Below are 18,737 nucleotides of genomic sequence, written 5' to 3'. Positions count from 1 at the left end.
ATGCTGCTAACCGATAAGTGACTGGCCTCCTGAAGAAGACGGTGTGAACATTGCGCTCGCTCAGCTTTGTAACTGAATTGCTAAATAGTTTCTTTTACAGGTGCTTCTAGCTCTCTGATTCTATACAGATCATGATGCAAAACAGTAGAAAGAAATATTGTAAATATGTGTGTGTAGGCTTGGTAATTGCATGTGTACTAATAATAATGGCAATTGTGCTTGGAATGCATGGTAAGGGTGAGAATGAGAAAATTGATGCCTCTACTTTTGCTCCTGTTACTGTCACTGAACTAACCGCATTGAAAAGACTAGAATTAGATGAGAGACACTTGCATGATAAGAAAGAGCTTTCATATAATGTTTTCTATCGCTTGCTAACAGAATATGTTGAGACTATGGATGCGAAGGATTGTTATGTGTGTACACAGATACCGACATCAGTAAAGGAAGGGGTGACTTATCACCACATGCCTCTTACATACGGGATTACATGTAGTATAGCAATGTCTAGATTTTTTGGTCAAACTAACATACAGTATTTTTACTCAAATTATGATGTTACCTTTGCATATGTTCCTATAATAGCGCAGCTAAGCCAGATTGCTAAAGATTGGGATGCTAAAATAATGAGGGAATTTTTCGAGCCAATGCAACCTTTTGAAACGGCTCACGCTCATAGGGAAAACCTTACCTGCTCGCTCTCTGCAGTAGAAATAAGCTTTTTAGATCGCACAGATGATAGAAGAGCACAAATGAAGGCGAAATTAGAAAAAGAGCTACATAAGAGGACTTCAGTAGATAATTATGATTTTGCCGCAATAAAGACACAAGGGAGAATAGCTTTAGATGCTTGGCATGTAGGGAAATTTTGTATATATCGAGGTGAATCTTATTATGATAACATTTTTGTAGGAGCGAGTGAGTGTAAACATACGTTTATCTTTAAGGCCAAATGGACATTCATGATGAACGGACTTGACCCTGTCATACCAGGTGTATATTACATTTGTGGGTATAATGCCTATTATCGTCTTCCAAAGGGATGGTGGGGGAGATGTTATTTGGGTATAGTGTTCCCAAAGGTTTATCAACTGGATGACCTATCGATGATTCAAAAGACATCTGGATCCCATCGTATCCAGAAAAGAGAGACCGCAGCTGCTGTGGTGGGAGATATATTCGGAGCCATGATTCCTTCATTAGGAGTTGTGTTGAATTCCATCAAAATAAGAAAATTGTCTACTATAGTGGATAACATGTTGACAAAGTTTTCAGGTGCTATAATCCTGATAGATGCTGAACTTGCAGCGGAAAGAGCTATGACTCTTCAAAATAGGCTTGCTTTAGACATTCTTTTAGCAAAGGATGGCGGCGTTTGCAAAATGCTTGGTGCACGACACTGTTGTACGTATATTCCAGACAATAGTGTGAAGATTAAAACTATGCTTCAAAAGAGAGTGCAGACTTGAAGGAATTGAAAGAACCAGGAGTGTGGGAGAAGGTTGGAAAAGGACTTGCTTCAGTGGGAAATTGGATTGGGGGAATTTGGAATGGAATCTTGCTAAAAATAATACAGGGAATTCTAATAGTTCTAATTTGCATTTTTGGAATTTGGGGAATAAAAAAGGGAATAATAATGATTATGGAAAGAATTAAGAGGAGGAAGGAAGAGAAAATGATGAAAAGAATGGCAGAAGAATACAAAGCGAAAACTAGGGGAATTAAAAGGAAAAGAGAACTGACAGAATTTTAATGGAATAAAATTTGTGGGCATGGTGTGGTGTGATGACAAGTAGTCATCAGAGGAGGGATTGATGAAGCTGAAATGAAGGTTTTACATTTATTAACGCATAAACGTAGTGCTGAAATAATCATGTGTGACTTTAACCGAACTAATAAAGATTGTACGGGGACAAAATGTGCCCTCAGAGTAGTTTGCCAACATTAATAAGCGTGCTTTATATAACGTGATGTATTAGAATTGCACTAATCCGACATAATCGTAAACGTATACCACGATTTGCTTGTTTGAAATGTTTTAGCTTAGCATTACTTTAGTGCAGGCTTCGGCCTAGTTGCCTGGTCTCACGGTTTAGATGCTCGTATTTTTCCAATGTGCTAATAAACGTGTATTTTTGCTTGAAGCTGTACTTTTCCACTGAGATCGTTCACATGCTTATCTTAAGGTTTCATGCCAGCCTGGCATATTTTCTCTTTACTCCAAGGTCAATCTGCAGGTGCGGACAATGGAAGCTCTGAAAGTGAGTTAATTGGTATAAAATGTTGCAACTTGCGTACCCGTCTCCAAGGATAATGTATGCTTAAGTAAAAGCTTGAGAACTGTTGTTTTTGATTGGACAATTTGAAGCTAACCTATGAACCCTCCAATGGAAGACCCTACTGGATCTGAACTGTTGTCTATTTAAACCAGGTGCACGAGAAGAAAGCAGCCATTTCCAGCCCGATACCCGCCATTTTGCAGGACATTGCAGCTATTATGGCCCACCTTGCTGCGACGCCATTTTGAGAGACTTTGATGCTTTCTCTAATCGAGAGAAAGAGACTTAAATGATTCTTACCCTAGAGACTTTAACTTTGATTTGTCCCTTTGCATGGAGTAGTAGTTTTACCTTGCCGCCGTGAGGCAATTGCCCCGTCCACCTTGCCCCTTTGCCCCGTCCCATGCTGATCGAGAAACGGTACCTGTGAGACGAAGACTTCCTTGAATGCTGATTGTAATTGGTAAATATGAAAGGAAATTGTAAAATTGCATTGTGTTTCTTTTAGGTAACCAACTGCTGATTTTGATAAGAAGCCTTAGTTAGGAGTTTTCTAAATTAATGTTGATAAATTGTTTTTGCATGAAGTCCCACATGCCGATGCTAATTTGAGGTTAGATGAGGATTCCTTTTGTTGCACGATGCAATTTGAGACCTTGTTATGCTGACTAAATGTATGCAATTAGCTCATTACAGATTATAGTTTTAGTGATTTGCATTGCTATTATCGAATGCCTTGTTATTCAAATGCTACATAGATTGCACCTGTTTCGCCGTTATGGACAGCTATTAATGTTCATTTATGTTTATCATTTGGTGTTGAGACATATCTATATTGTGCTAGCTTTGTTAATATAGGGAAATAAATTCACTAACTTTGAATAAACTGGTGTGGTTATTCCTGACTGAAAGGTCAGGATTCGCCGAAATGTATTCTGGATTAATTGTTAAGTGTTATGTTGATCAGGGTATTGCTTATGTTCCTTATTGATTATTGATTTGATTAAATTGGCTGATTAAGGGTGGAGAGGGTCCCACTTAGCCAAAAGATTCATCGGCCTAAAGAGCGTCCAAAATACAGGTAAATTATTAGTACGGACCGCTCTATCAGTAGATGGTAGCAGAGGACGGTTTCGCCTTTTGGGACCCTGTACTCTTAAAGTACATGGTGTTGAATTAACGGTTACGCATTTTGAGACCCCACTCGAGAAGTTGAATTAGATTTTTCTTGGGTAAAATAGATTGACAGAATGATGATGGGCTAGGTCCACCGCGACTTTCCCGGGATCTCGGAGCTTGCGAATGGAGAGAATGGAGGTGTGGAATCGGCGTTGGCGGTACTAGTGATGGTATGAGTGAAGTTAGGGTTTTGCGCTTGCACAGCTTATTGCCGCAGATTGTGTGAGAAGGTTGCGAGGAATTTTTTTTTTCTTTTTAGAGGATAGCGGAGGTACGGACCGCTCTATCACTTCCAAAGGCATTACTGTCCCAGTTGTGGTTTTCATTCCCTGCCATTCCTCTGTGGCTCACCTGTTGCTTAGCAAGGCCTCCTGTTGGCTGGCCCTGTCACTCCTGGATAGACACCACACAGCTAACACTCCTCTCAGGCTTAACAATTTCTCTTGTACTATTGGTTCTCTACTTCTTTTGCGGGGATCCGTATGTAATTTCCTTGTGGCTTATGAGTGCCCCCGTTGAATCAGGCCCTGTCACTTGGAGATAGGATCCTAATACACTAATATTATCTGCCTTCGGAAGGTTGGGCTTTTTTTGCTACTGTGTGGACTCCATATATCCTGTTAAGCTCATCTGATGCACACCAATGTGCATTTTCTACGTACAATAAAGTTCACCCCATAACGTTGGTAATCACCTTATTGTGCATCTACATATATTGGCAATCTCTCTGCAACACCCTAAGCTTATAGACAGTGATTTGAGGTGCACCATGCATGGATCATTTGCTGAAACCAAATGCACCTCACTTAGCTTGTGCTGAACTATAACCAACACCATTTCAAATGTGCACTTCGAAACATAGCTAGGAAACAGATGCAAGCCAAAATGCTTCACGATTTGCATAGGTATGAAGTTGTATATAAATTATCCCATCAGAGTAGCTACTTCCTTATCTTCCCAGAAACAACTTTTGCCTTGCAGCGTGTAAGAAGGTTTTACACAAATATCAATGGATTACAATTTAATTATGTCTGGAATGGCCAGCATTATGCCAGCCAAGAATGGCCACCAGGATTGGTCACAATATGCCAAGACCACCATTATGCCAAAGGTGGTCATAATAAGGGCAACAATATGCCAAATTACGCCAAAACCACCTTTATGCCAAGGATGACCTCTGTAATATTAAGAGTCATATTATGCCAAGGATGGTCACCTTAAATTAGGACAACCATGTAACCGCAATAACACCATCTGGCTAGCCTACATTATGTATTGCAGATGCCAAGTATGACCCAAAAGATTCACACCCAAACACTCAGACATAGGAAACATGTGCATGAACAAATTCTTATACATGCAAACACACATAAATGTGGGAACATGTTCAGGGGTCCTATAGCAGCTAGTTTTCCTGTTGGTTTGAACCCTGCTGCCATATTGTCTTATATTCCAACTAATGCATGATGGTAGACCTTTGTTCTGCTTTCATCTTGATACCTATACATCTGGATAGACAGTACCTCTTCACATTCTCATTTTCTGGGAGCCAGCTAATGTAGTCCTGTTTGTCGCAAGCATTTACTGAATCATGAATCACCCCCATCTTCTCCCAAGCGCTCCATAAAGATTAGGACGCCCTTGCTTTCCCACAAGGATCTACTATTGTAAAGATCACATCTTCCAGTGCAGAGGCCACTTTTTCATTACAGTTTGAAGACATGTGTTATTGAACCTGTGATGCTTTGCTATTTCATCAAACCCACATTTCTGGCATGTGTTTTTATTCAGTAAATGTGTAATGAATATGTCATAACGTTTTGATAAGCAAGATCAATCAAAAACACATTCAGTGATTATTCAGTGATTGCTTAGTTCATCAAATTATTCCAGGAAAGTCATAAATCTTATGACTGTTTGTTTCCCTTAATAATTCTATTGTTTTACCTGTTTTAATTGTTTGCTTTTAGGCTTCATTATTTTAGTTTTACACATCAGTCTGGAACAAGTGCATTGTGATCTCCATTTCAGGGTCAAATAGCCATAACCAAAATAATCTATATCGTAAATTACCTTATTTGTTTAAAAGAGTGCATTTTAAGACTAGCATTTCAATGCTCATTGGTGATACCAAACATTCTTAAGGTGGTTGTGGGAATTCCATCTACGATTAGAGATAGTATAACAGTATAAAAGGACTGCCACATGACAAGAGGGAAACTTCACCTAGGTCACAGACGCAGACCACAGATCCTGATGAGCACACCACCAGATTCCACCTTGATTGAAGAAACCTCGAACAAGACTCTCTGAGGCTTTGCAAAGCATTTTGCCTTTACTAACTGGTGCCAAGATTGTGTTCTTGCATGACATAATCTATTTGCCCTTGTGCTTGAAATAGCTAGCAAGCTATTTCAAACAGACAAATCATGTTGTCCAGTTATGTGCACCACCTCTGAAACTCAGGCTTAATATTTATCCATCTGCTAGAACTAGCATAGAGCTTAGAGGTAGCACAGTGAGGGAGTTAGGGCTATACATTATGTTATCATTTTTCCCTGTATTCACTGCTACTGAAAAGCTTAGTTGCTATTTATCCTTTGTATTGTTACTAATAGTGTGTGCACTACATTGTGACATTTTAAAATAACTATTTTAAAACAAATATGTTCAAATGCATGTTCCGTTTTTTACTGCTCTTGAGTCTGTAAATCCTTAATTAATGCTCGTTTGGATTATCACTGCTCCCTGCTAATAACCAGAAAGCATTGACATCACTTCAGTTATGTAATGGGCGGGGTTCTGTGGGTCTGCAAAAACCTGTCTTTCACATTCAAGTGTTGGTGCATTGAACTAAGTTCACACATGTCACAGTGGGTGTGAAAATAAACTTTATACAGCTGAGCCAAAGACTCAGGCCCTCATTACGAGTTGTGGCGTTTGGCTGAAGACAAACCTCCACAACTCCGCCTGGCCCGCCGGCGGTGACCTCATCCAGTCTGGCGGCAGGCCTCAGGCCACCGTCCGGATATGAGGTTGCACACCGCCAGGCTTTCCGTGGCACAAAAAGTCTGGCAATCACGCACATGGCGACAGGAATCTTCATTCCTGCCGCCGGCACACACACACGTCAACACACATGCACACATCCCCCCACCCATCCATTCACTCACAGGCACTCCCCCACACCTTCACACACGCATGCATTCACATACACACCCATTCAGCATAGTATACATGCACTCAGACACACCCACTCACTCGCATTCATCCATACAGACATCCCCATACACGCACGCACACATACACATACACTCGCAGACACGCACGCATTCAGCACCCCCTCCGCAAACACACCCACACGCACCCAAACACACCACAGTTCCCCCCACCCCCCTTTCGGACGCCTACTTACCTCTTCCATCCAGGAGGATGTCCGGGAGGGGATGGGTCCTAGCAGTCTTCCCTCTCCGCCACCACCACGCCAGCAGGACACTGCTGACCTGTATTACGGCTAGTAATACGGAGGGCAGAGTCATGCTGGCATGGCGGTGCTGGCAAGGGAACAGCCTCTGCACCGCTGACCGCCAGAACGAATGATGGCTGCTCTCTGCCTCAAAAATGGCGGTGAGCAGCCAACACTCGTAATTTGGCCGTCTGCTGACCACCAGCACTGGCGGTCAAATGGCAGGTTCGGCTTTGATAGTCAATGGAATTGCCCGCCAAAGTCGTAATGAGGGCCTTAGTTTATGCAACATTGATGCCCAATGTGTAGTGTACAGATTTTATGGCCTTTTTAGTAGTCTCTGATTGCACACTCAAAAGTCTAATTTTATGCTTAAAAGTTGATGTCAGAACCGTCTGGCATAATATTGTGGTTACTACCTACTCATTAAATAAGGAGCACCATTTAAAGTAGGTTTGTTAAGCAGTTGACTGATAAAAGGTTTTTCCCCATTTGACTTCTGAGTATCAATCTCATGTTTATTGAATCTGTTTGCTAACATGGAACAAGGAACTTCTATTGTGACAAGATATTTCAGTGCACACGTACATATCTCTTTGCTAAATGTGTTCCTAACAGGAAGGGAGGGTAAATGCATACACTGCATACCTCTTTGACATATTTGTAAATGCATTTGCTGCATTTGTCCTGTAAATATTTCACTTATGTGTGGAGTTCTTTGGAGTTTGATGATACAGATCCCAATACTGTGAGCTCTTACACATACAGACCTACACAATTTGTAGTTACAAGTGCACTCTTCAGAGACCTAGAGACATAAAGATCACCAATTATGGTTTGATGGTCAATCCCCCATATACCACAGAATGTTGGTAAGGGTTTGCTAAAGAATTACAGTCACCAGCCCTGTCTTGGCTAGTTTTAGAGCATGTGCTGACATACACATTTTAATATGTTCACCAGTAATACACTTGCTCAATTAAGTAGTATTGGTTTATAAGTAACTTACACAATTTGTCATTGTAGGAAGCTGGCTCTGTATATACTATATCAAAATGAAATATAATGTGCACAGAGTCGAGGGGTTCCCCAGAGCCTTAACAGAGGCTAACGTCAATTATACTAATGCTCTCTTTTGTGGTGGTGTGGTCGAGCAGTTAGGCTTATCAGAGGGTAGTGCAAGCATTTGTTGAACACACACAGGCAATAAAAGAAGCACGCACTCAATGACTAATTCAAGGCCAATGGTTTTTTCTACAGCAAAAGTATTTTTGTTACTTTATTTCTAGAACCACAAGATTCAAGTTGCAGGTAAGTACATGTGCAAGTAAGTATCCAACATATGTATCAATACCACTTTGTTTAGAATTGGCAAATTATACGATGTTCGAATAAATAGCAATAATCTGTTTTAAAAGTTGACAGTGCAATTTTCAGAAACAGTTCCTGGGGGTAGAAAAGTTATCAGTTTTGAGGTAGGTACACAACTTACAGTTCCAGTTCCTGGGGGTTTGGAAGTCCACTGGTCATGGTTCAAGTTAACCCCACCCAACACCAGCAACACAGAGCCGGCTGGGTGCAGAGGTAAGATGAGGCAAATTTAACATGGGCTCCTATCGAGAATGGGGGCACTCGGAATCAGGCCTGCTTGCAGTCTGCTGCGTCTTCAGAGGGTAGACCTGGGGGATTTAGATGAGCACCAGGGGGAAGGAGGGGACAGAGGTCAGCACCAAACACATACCCTCAGTGGCGCAGGGGCGGCTGGGTGCAGGGTGCAAACACAGCATTGGGCTCCCAATGTTTCCCTACAGAGTGACTCTGGGGGTCACAAAGATGCTGCAGCTGAAGTCCATGGGGTCGGTTTCGGGTACTCAAAGGCTGGACAAGGAGGAGGGCCGCCTGCTGGATGTTGCTGCATCGAAGGTTGGATTCCCCAAGGCCAGGGGGCTGCGGGTGCAAGGGTACCTTTTGGCATCGGGAATCTTCGTCCGATTCTGTCAGGGGGGTCCCCTGGATTCAGGCTGCAGCTGTTGTCGTGTTGGACAGGAGGGGTCAACCCAGGTTGGGCACTTGCTCAGATTCATCTGGGGACCAGCTCTAGTCAGTTGGGCCACCTGGACACGGGCCGTGGGCATCGGAGTGGCCGGGGCAGTTCTGAAAACCGTGGATGGAGTTTCTCCTTGGACAGGGATGGTGTCCACTGGAGTTCTTGGTCCTCTGGGGTGCAGTTAGTCCCCTGGAGACTTTTCAGAGGCCGCTGATCCTGCAGGATACACCGCTTTCTTCTTGCAGGGCTTTTGAAGCTGGAGACAGGCTGGTAGGGCTGGGGCCAAGACAGTGTGAAGCACCTCCACCCAGAGCAAACTTTGTTTCCGGCCTCAGAGAGCACAAAAGACCTCACCCCATGGGGTCAGGAACTCATCTGCTAGTGGCAGGCTGGCATACACCAGTCAGCCCTACACTAGACGATTGGGTACCTTTATATGACTAGTTCCTCCTGGACCTGCACAACATTTTCACACATGCAATACATAGAATACATGTAATCGGTCCAGAAATAGCACTTCAGGCTAGTGCAGCAGAATTGACAACAGTGACAACAGAGAATCTTGAAAAAAAATCTTGTGGTAAATTTAACTAGAATATACAGATTGAAGTGGGCATACCACACAAAATTAAAGCAACATTCTGGCCACGTTTATCTGTTTGTGACATTATTTTTTACATAATTTTTAGTAGAGTTTGACCAGCCTCCAGTTTTTATAAAGAGATGACCCTCAAAATGAGGAGATAATTATATTGTCATTTTTAGGTTGAACTTGAACTTATCAAGGCAGGCATTAAAATGACTCTCCCATTGTTTCCACTGGGCCTCCCGATACATTGCTGGACTAGCACTATACTTTTTGGTGCTAGTCAACAAACGCGCCACAATAGTGTTGAAAAGTTTGACGCTATTGTGCTAACGTGTGCCATGGTGTGCCTTATTGTAAATACGGCGCTGCCATGGTGATGTTAGGGGGTGCAAAAAAAGTGTTGCATCATAGCTGATGCGCAGCTTACTTGTAGATATGCCCCATACTTTGCTGCTACATTTTCAGTAACCATTCTGTGTGTGGCAGGAAAACATGCACTGGTTTTGTGTGTATATCTGTACCTGTGCAGCACTGTGCACATAATGGAAGCTTGCACTACTGCTACAGTTTAATGCTTATTTTGCATGGGTGAGGGAGCTTGAACCGCTGCATTGATATATAGGTGTTCTTTGTGTTAGTGAAGCTTGCACTGCTGCAGACCATGCTGTACATGAGAGTATGATGCTTAGTGACAATCTTTTTCACAGTGCACAAAGCTGTCATCTTTGAAATAAAGCACAATATCATTCACCACCTTCACCCACCCTCTTGCTAACCACCCTCACCCGCACTCCCGTTCAGCACCCCCACCTGTTTGCCACAGTGTAGGAAAGAGCCTCTTTTGACATTGTCAACCCCCACACACACATTTTGCCTGGTTTCTGGTGTAATTGTGACTGTTAGTGCACTGGGACTCTCCTACCCAGGCCCCCAGTGCCAGATATCTTTCCCCAAAACAGCATAGTTGTTTTGCACAATTGGCAAACTCTTTAGCTACCACTGCAAGTCTCTAGTAAATGGTACCCCTAGCACCTAGGGCCTGGGGTACTAAGAAAAGTCTCTGAGGGCTGCAGCACCAATTGCGCCACCCTCAGGGGCCCCTCACCAAACTCACACAAGTGCTGCCGTTGCAGACTGCATGCTTTGGTGCAGGCTAAATTGTAAACACAACCTGTCACACACCCCTGTGTGCCAGGTCCCCTAACACTGCATGTGACAGATGTAAGTCACCCCTAAAGCAAGGTGTATTCTGGCACATGTGATGGCATATATGCATAAACAGATGTACCCCTGCTATGTCTCTGTCGATTCTGAGACATAGTAAGTGCAGAGGGAAGCCATTTTAAATGCATGTGCTGGACCCTGGCATTCACAAGTTCCCCAGCTACATGATGGCTTCTCTGAAACCTGGGATGTTTAGTATTAAACATCTCAGAATAATAAACCCTCACTGACCCCAGTGATGGATTTATTTAAAAAATGCACATAGAGGGCACCTTAGAGGTGCCCCCTGAAAACCTACCAACTATTAGTGTGTTGACTGACTGGACCTGAGCAGTCCACCCACCACAGATGCCTTTCTAGCCCCCCAAGGTGACAGCTAGCGCTCTCGCAGACCTGAGACAAAAGCATGCACTGGGCAGAGGTGTGACACCCTCTCCCAGGCAGGATGGACATTCCAGGGCGGGGATCTTCATAGGCCTTGCCACCTTTGTAATGCAACCCAGGTCACTCCAAATGGCGGAGATGACCAACCTCCCTGTCCTGACCCAACTATTGGCGGCAGCACAGATGGGAAAATTAGTTAAATTAGCAGGAGTGCCCACTTCATGCCAGTGCCACCCCTAAGTTGGACGAGCTGAAATAGACACTACTTTTCAAATTCCTCCATCTTGCTTGGAAGGACTTAGGACACTAGGGTTAGGGTTATGCCCACTACCCAGCGTAAGTGGTCATAAGAAGGGTGTAGAAGGCTGTAGTCACCCTAAAGGTGGTCATCCCATTGGCTACTGCCTGTCACTCCCTGTAACGCCCCTAAATTGAGTATTTTGGTGGCTCTCCTGAACCCTTGAACTCTGATTTCGACAACCCAGTAAGACCTGGACAAAGAAGAGTTGCACTCGCAGAAGAGGACAAGAAAAAGCAGCTGACCTGGAACAAGCCCCTCTGGTCTGCCTGCTGACCTAGAAGGATCCTGCACAAGAAGCCATCCTTCAATAAAGACTTAGGTCTCCCATGGGCAGTGGACTTGCCCTACAAGAAGAAACTCCAAAGAAAGGACTCTGCAGCTACTGGAACCTCAGAAACCCAACTACCCCCAGAAGTAACCACTGCACCCAACGTCCATGACCCGAGGTGAAGCCAACCAACGGTGCCAACGAGGGTGCCCAGCTAGCCAGAGACTAAGGGGGTCATTCTGACCCTGGCGGCCGGTGGCCGCCAGGGCCACCGACCACGGGAGCACCGCCAACAGGCTGGCGGTGCTCCAACGAGCATTCTGACCGCGGCGGTTCAGCCGCGGTCAGAAGCGGAAAGTCAGCGGTCTCCCGCTGACTTTCCGCTGCTCGTTTGAATCCTCCATGGCTGCGGAGCGCGCTCCGCAGCCATGAGGATTCTGACCCCCCCTACCGCCATCCTGTTCATGGCGGGAAAGCCGCCATGAACAGGATGGCGGTAGGGGGGGTCGCGGGGCCCCTGGGGGCCCCTGCCGTGCCCATGCCAATGGCATGGGCACGGCAGGGGCCCCCGTAAGAGGGCCCCGCAAAGTATTTCAGTGTCTGCCTTGCAGACACTGAAATACGCGACGGGTGCCACTGCACCCGTCGCACCTTCCCACTCCGCCGGCTCGATTACGAGCCGGCATCCTCGTGGGAAGGGAGTTTTTCCCTGGGCTGGCGGGCGGTCTTTTGGAGACCGCCCGCCAGCCCAGGGAAAAACTCATAATACCCTCCGCGGTCTTCTGACCGCGGAGCGGTATAATGGGGGCGGAATTCTGGCGGGCGGCCTCCGCCGCCCGCCAGAATCAGAATCACCCCCTAAGTCCAGTGTGGTCTCACCAATCTTGGACTCTTCTGAGATGCCTGCAGCCTCTGCATGTAGGCTTTCTCTCCCACAGGCTTGTGAAGGGAAAAAATCCAATATCTCCAGCAACCACTGCACCCCTGACCCCAGCTGAGGTGGGTCATCGTTTCCAACGATATCCAGAGAGGAGCTGGTTGGTATTTTGTTGCATATCAGAGTCAATCTGGGCTCCGCCTCCGGTGAAGGGGGCTGCTGAGGATCTCTTTCTACAATTTGCTAATCCTCTGGTGCTGGCTTTGTTCTTGCATCCCAAGATTAAGGAGGCCATCTTCAGGTCATGTAAAGAGCCTGAGCGTAGCCAGGTTCCCCGTTTTCTTCAGAGGCCTTATGCATTGGAGGAAGGAAGGGGAAAAGGTATTGCACCATGCCATTAAAGTGGCCTCTATCTTGGCCCTGCTTATTGGCAGGTCCTCATTGAATCCAAATGACTGTTTTCCTTCGGATCAAGTTGACCGCAAGGTGGATGGTGGCCTGAGGAAGTCTTTCACTGCCTGTATTCTGGTGGTTCTTATGGGATCTTGGTGAAGGATTCTGAGGCTCTGGTAGAAGCTATGCAGGAAGATTCTGACGTAGCTGATGTCAGTAGGATCAATAGGCAAAGTTCCTGGCGGATGTGTCAGGAGACATGATCAAGGCAGCTTCTGTGGCTTCTTCATCTACAATCATGGCCAGATGGTATACCTGGTTGGGGTACTGGAAGACTGATCTGGCTGAGAAGTCTTCTTCTTTGAAACTACCTTTTGAGGGTGTCACTTTTTTTGGCGAGTTTTGGGATGGTCTTATCAGAAAAGTTAAGGACAAGAAATTACTTGGACATATAGAGCTTCTTCTGGTAAATCAACTGAACCATGGAATTGTATGGCTCCCAAGGACTCTGGAGAGTTCCTTCGTAAGGACACCCACTCCTATCCTTTCCGTAGAAGTAGGTTTCAGTCTCGGTGGAGCAGGATGTTTGGGCTAAGGCTGGGTCTTTAAGTCAGCGGTCTTGCCTATGGCAGTTCCTCAGACTCAGGGCCTGTGGGAAGAAGGCTGGTGGCCTTTTTCCAGCATGGGCTCTTTCCATCTCAGCCATGTGGGTTTTGAATATTATTTGGACAGACTATCTTATCAACTTTGTCTCGCTTCCTCCCGATAAGGCAGTGTTTTTCAAAGTTGTAATGCCTCTCCCCCCAGTGGGAAAAAAAATAAATCATCACCCCTCCCTCAGAATTTTTCATAACTATCCTATTAAGTTAGCAATGTTTAAATATGTATAGACTTATCTAAACATTGCAGTTAAGTTCTGTTACATTTTTAAAATTCAATAAACTTTTTTCTGCTTAAAAGAAAACACTATTATCTGCATGATCCTTCTTTTGGCCAGAGCCTGGCATCCCCCTTGGGATCACTTGAGGCCCCCCTAGGGGCCCGACCCACAGTTTGAAGACCCCTGCGGTAAGTGGTACATCCCTACTCCCATTCCAAGGAATCTGATGAAGAAGGAAGCCCTGTTGGCTGGGGTTGCTGCTCTGATGGAAAAGAAGGCAATCATTCCCATGCCGATAGATCAGGTCGGTCGAGGGGTATATTTTATACTCTTTCTGGTCCAGAAGGTTGGGGGGAGTTTCGGCCTGTATTGGATCTGAAGCCCCTCAACCATCGGTGGCTTCCATTTCCTTCAAAATTCTGTAATTGCAGCAGCTCATCCCTGTGATGTCCCCTGGAGACTTCATGTTAACCATTGACGTTCAGGCCCCTTAACTGCATGTCCTAGCCCATCTGAGTCATCACAGGTTTCTGAGATTTGCTGTGGTTTCGGTACATTTTCAAATTCAGGTTCTTCCCTTCGGGCTGAAGTCAGTCCCACAGGTGTTTTCCAAGGTGCTGGCCCCGGCAGAGCAGGCAGCAGGATGTTTTGGCTAAGGATGGGTCTTCAAGTCAGCGGTCCTGACTATGGCAGTTCCTCAGACTCAGAGCCTGTGGGAAGAAGGTTGGCGGCCTTTTTTCCAGCATGGGCTCTTTCCACCACAGCCATGTGGGTTTTGAATATCATTTGGACAGACTATCTTATCAACTTTGTCTCGCTTCCTCCCGATAAGGCAGTGGTTTTCAAACTTGTTATTGTCGCTCCCCCCAGTGGGAAAAAAAAAAAATCATCGCCCCTCCCTCAGAATGTTTCATAACTATTCTATTAAGTTGGCAATGTTTAAATAAGTCTAGACTTATCTAAACATTGCAGTTAAGTTCTGTTACTTTTTAAAAATTCAATAAACTTTTTTTCTGCTCAAAAGAAAGCACTATTATCTGCATGATCCTTCTTTTGGCCAGAGCCTGGTGTCCACCTTGGGATCACTTGAGGACCCCCTAGGGGCTCGACCAACAGTTTGAAGACTCCTGCGGTAAGTAGTGCATCCCTACTCCCGTTCCAAGGAATCCGATGAAGAAGGAAGCCCTGTTGGCTGGGGTTGCTGCTCTGATGGAAAAGAAGGCAATCATTCCCATGCCGATGGATCAGGTCGGTAGAGGGGTATATTTTATACTCTTTCTGGTCCAGACGGTTGGGGGGAGGTTCGGCCTGTATTGGATCTGAAGCCCCTCAACCACTTGGTGGCTTCCATTTCCTTCAAAATGCTGTCATTGCAGCAGCTCATCCCTGTGATGTCCCCTGGAGACTTCATGTCAACCATTGACGATCAGGCCGCCTAACTGCATGTCTTAGCCCATCTGAGTCATCACAGGTTTCGGAGATTTGCTGTGGTTTCAGCACATTTTCAAACTCAGGTTCTTCCCTTCGAGCTGAAGTCGGCCCCACAGGTGTTTTCCAAGGTGCTGGCCCTTCTGATAGCTGTTCTCCATCTGCCAGAGACTGCCATTTTTCCTTACCTTGACGACTGCTCGGTCAAGAGTCCATCTCTTCCTCTCACCTCTTCACATGTGCAGACAGTGCTGGATCTTCTGTCATTTCATGGATTTTTGGTAAATGCAAAAAAATCCCAACTGACTCCGATTTAGGATTGCATTATCATTGATGCTCAGTGTTGGACTGTCTGGACATTGTCACTCTGCCAGACTCGAGGATGGTCAAGATTCATTCTCAATTTTGGGACCTGCTGTCAGCTTCTTTTCAGGTGGTCTCACTCTGGATGAGGGTGCAGGGTGATCTGGCTGCCATGGTGTTCTTAGTTCCATGGTCCAGGTACTACCTCAATATCCTCATGAGACTCATCCTGAGGCTATGGGTTCCCAATGTTCAGGATATGTCTTGTTGTCTCCCTGAGACAAGGATGATTTGAAGAGAACTGGAGCGGTGACTGGTTCCTTCCAACATCTTGAAGGGTGTTCCCTTGTCCCGTTTGTTTGCCTTGTCGGGTTGTCATCACAATGGATTCCAGCGAAAGTGGTTGGGGGTCTAGTCAGGAGATCTTTAGGTCAGGGGACTGTCAGCCAGAGTTCTCGATCTTCCAGCTGGAGGGAGCTGGAGGAGATTAATTTGGCCCTCCTTCACTTTTCTCCCCTTCTGGCAGGCAAGGACATAGTCAGTCAGATGGACAATACCACTACCAAGTCCTATATCAATTGTCAAGGGGGGAAAGAGCCCTGTCTCTATCAATGATTGTGGATCAACTGTTTCTATGGGCTCAGTCTCATGTGGGTTCCCTCTGGGCCATTTTTATTTAGGGAGTTCTGAACTGTCAGGCCGAACACCTGAACAGGGAGAGTCCGTCCTATCAGGATTTTTGTTTCTCCCCCCATGTATTTGACAGGGTGTCTCAGCTGTGGGGGGGTCACCCCAGGGTGGATCTGTTTGTGAGTCTTTGCGATGCCCTCCTTCCCCGGTTCTTTTCCAGGACAGTGGGAGGTGTTGTCGACAGGAGCGGATGCCCTCACGTATCCTTGGCCGGGTGGTCTGATGTTTGCTATCCCTCCATTTCCTTTAATCCAGAGGTTTCTGAATTGGGTAGGGAAGGAGAGGGCTCAGGTCATTTTAGTGGCTCTGGCTCTGGCATGGCCCAGCTCTATTTGGTTTCCTTTTCTGATGGCAATGAAGGTGGGTCAGGGAGTGGCAGCTTCCCTTGGTCCCTTCGCTCTCTGAGTTTTCCAGTCCAACAGGTCACGTCACTGGCAAAAATAAAGTTGATGGCTTGGAGATTGAACGAGGGGAGCGGGGTGATGTTACAGGGTCTGTCTGCCTCTGTCTCCTTCTCTGTGCAGGCTTCCCAGAGGTTGTCCACAAGGTCTTCATATGCTCAGCATTGGAAGATGTTTCAACATTGGTGCGACTGGAAGTGCTTGCTTCCTCTTTCTGCGTCTCTTCCACAGATCCTAACCTTTCTTCAGGAGGGGTTTCAGTTGGGTCTTAGTCAGGTCACTTTTAAGGTTCAGTGGGCAGCCGTTAAGGATTTTTGGTCCCCTTCGGGTGGTCCAGTGGAAAATCAGGGACTGGTCTCAAGGCTTTTTAAGGTGTTTTCTAATATTTGTCCTGTCACGCAGGTGGTGTGTCCTTCTTGGGATTTGCAGTTGGTGTTGAGGGCTGTTCTGTATCCTCCATTTGACCCATTGTCTTCTGTGAAGTTACGTCTTCTAATGCTTAAAGTGTTGTTTTTGGTGGCTGTGACTTTGGCTCCATGCCTTGGTGAGTTGGGTTCCTGTCTTGTCTGTCTCCTTTCTTGTGAGTGTTTGATGACAGGATTGTTCTTTGGTTGGGCCCTGGGTTCGTCCCTAAGGTAAAATCTATGTTCCATCTTTAGCAGGACGTGATTCTTCTGGTATTGTTTCTGGATCCTCAGTCTCCTGAGGAGGTGGCGCCTTACTCTTGGGAGAGACGTTTTGATCAACCTGGATCAGGTGAAATAATTTTGAGTTTCTCCGGCTTTGTTTGTTAATTTTGGTCCCACCCGAAAGGGCAGTAAGCCTTCTACTCAGAGCTTCAGTAGGTTAATCAGATATATTATTCTGCTGGCGTACAAGCAGTTTGGTTTGTCATTTCCTCTGGAGATCTAGAGGAGGTCTACGAGGGACATGTCTGCTTTGGTGCTCGGGTGCAGGGAGCCTCCTTGCAGGAGATCTGTTGGGCTGTCACCTGGGTGGTTCCTTCTACTTTTGTTAACCATTATTGGGTGGTCCAGAGTATGCAGTTTCTGAATCTGTTGGAGTTCAGGGTGTTGCCTTCTGTTCTATAACTGTTGTTTGTCTGTGAATTAAACATTTTGCTGCATATTCTGTATAGTTGCCCTGGTCCAGTATTGAGGCTTGGGTATATCTCAATCTGTGATTCATTATGGCGAGAGGGATTAGGAGGTAATGCTGCAATTACTCGCGGGTAATAGCATTACTCTGAGTCCTTCTCTCGCCATGATGAATTAGCCCCCCATCCCCTTCTGTCGGCCAGTCCAACTGTGTGGTGTCTTAGGCTTGGTACGGACAGGAAGTAAGGAGAGGGGAGTGGGCTTTATACATTGAATGAAGTTTTGAAAGGAGGCACAGGGGCCTCAATCTATGATTCATCAAGGTGAGAGAATGACTCGGAGTAATGGTATTACTGGTAAGCAATCGCAGCATTATTGACCATACACAGTTACAAAATTACCTCTTATAAATGCAAAATTGTACATTTTTATGTAATTTTGCTTACCTGTGATTATCCAGCACTGGACTATGTGATTATTTCAGAGTTTCTGTTAAAATAATTATAATCCCTGGTGGGGATTTAAACCTTTACTAAGAGATTACTTGCTACATTGGGTTGAGCAAGTGAAGCCTTTGCAGTAATCTATTTTTCTCACATTTTCTGAAAGGCATTGGATGAAAACGTGCATAGTTATCTCACTTGGACTGGAAACAGACATGCTAGAGACAAACCAAACGAAGCAATTGTTTTTGTCTCCGCAGTTTCAGGCTACAAACACACGAATCACAACAAAATTCCATTCCTGTACTAATCACAGTTTCACAGCTGAAAGCAAGCTTCGCTCCTTCATAGGGAATTCTGTGGTGAAGCAAGATTCTTCTTTTTAATGCTGAGTCAAAGTTTGTATCTCATCTCATGTAGTACAAGCAGTAGTTTTTTCAATGCCTTTGCAACACTAATATTAATAAATCATTGCACATCATAATCAA

This window comes from Pleurodeles waltl, chromosome 3_1 (assembly GCF_031143425.1).
Source record: "Pleurodeles waltl isolate 20211129_DDA chromosome 3_1, aPleWal1.hap1.20221129, whole genome shotgun sequence".
NCBI lineage: Eukaryota > Metazoa > Chordata > Amphibia > Caudata > Salamandridae > Pleurodeles > Pleurodeles waltl.
The sequence above is the reverse complement of the archived record's forward strand: the minus strand, read 5'-3'. Positions refer to the sequence as shown.